The sequence below is a fragment of the Eurytemora carolleeae genome, unplaced genomic scaffold, assembly GCF_000591075.1.
Source record: "Eurytemora carolleeae unplaced genomic scaffold, Eaff_2.0 scaffold1372, whole genome shotgun sequence".
NCBI lineage: Eukaryota > Metazoa > Arthropoda > Copepoda > Calanoida > Temoridae > Eurytemora > Eurytemora carolleeae.
In genome coordinates this window covers 23,766-24,840 of record NW_019397277.1, presented here as the reverse complement: position 1 = coordinate 24,840, position 1,075 = coordinate 23,766, and the positions used below count along the sequence as shown (strand labels likewise).

Here is a 1,075-nt window from a genome sequence, read left to right as displayed (position 1 = left end):
CCCCCCCCCTCCTATCAATTATGTCTAAGCCGAGCGCTGCGGCCATAAGACCAATAATCCTGAATTTGCATTGCTCAAAAGTAAAAATAAAAATAGTCATGTACCAAAATGATAGGAGGGGGGGTCAGGGGGGGTCCAAAAAACGTTTACTAGGAAATTACCTATTATTTTGGGATTAAAAAGACTGACTGTATTTACAGTAAATACAATGTAACAAAAAAGACAAAGCTCGTGTGTTTATTAATCAAAAATTTCCGAAAACAAATGCCGCGAAGTGTTTAAACTTTCTCATATGAGTGCTGTAACTTTCGACCTACGCAAATCCGCTATATCATCCGACCTACTAGCACGTGGTTTTACTTTTACAGCTGCTTTATGGAATTGTGGCCCGCCCGGGCCCCTAGCTCCTTTCCTAGCTACGGCGCTCGGCCCCCTAGCCCATCAGCCGCATAGCCCAGAAATTGTCATAACCTTATCTAACCCTCAAATAATAAAAAAAATAAACAGCTCTGTCGTAGGTCGGATGTGTAGTATAATTATAGCGGCTGGGCAATAGCAGGGGCATATTTAGGAATTTGTCCAGGGGGGGCTTAAATTTTTTTCTTTCCAGGGGGGCGGGAGCTCAGCACCCGTTGGGGCCTGAAAACCCCCTGAAATCAATAGATTTCACCATGGTTCAGGGGGGATGGCACGGATGGGCGGTAAAGCGGATCAACATTACCAGCCCGTTCTAAGAAAGAAATGCCTATAATTTTATGGATTTTGATTGATTCAGGGTGTCCCAAGAAACATGACAGTATGCAGGACGACTTGAATGTCGTCTTGATTTTTGATATAATTTGCTGCGTTTATTTGTCAACAGCTAATCTTAGAAGTAAATTTCTAGAGATAATAATCACAAAATTCCCCTAGTCCTTCCATTTCCAAAATGTGGTCTGCCTTTTTTTGTGCTTTCAATATTGCCCGAGATATGAAGAATTTCGTTCAGATTTCGACAATTTTGCTTTTATTTAACAAAATTGAAATCTGAACCAAACTCTTTATATCTCCGGTAATATTGAAAGCACAAAAAACG

At 41.0% G+C, this 1,075-nt stretch overlaps 1 protein-coding gene across 1 annotated transcript in view; it reads right to left on the bottom strand.

Annotated features, from left to right (window-relative positions):
- The window catches only part of LOC111713216 (tetratricopeptide repeat protein 5), a 10,355-nt gene extending 10,173 nt beyond the window's left edge, over positions 1-182 (bottom strand). Inside the window, exon 1 of the mRNA XM_023488040.1 lies at positions 162-182. The gene's annotated coding sequence lies outside the window, so the exon portion shown is untranslated. The remainder of the gene's footprint in view (positions 1-161) is intronic.
- Between the last annotated feature and the right edge of the window lie 893 nt (positions 183-1,075).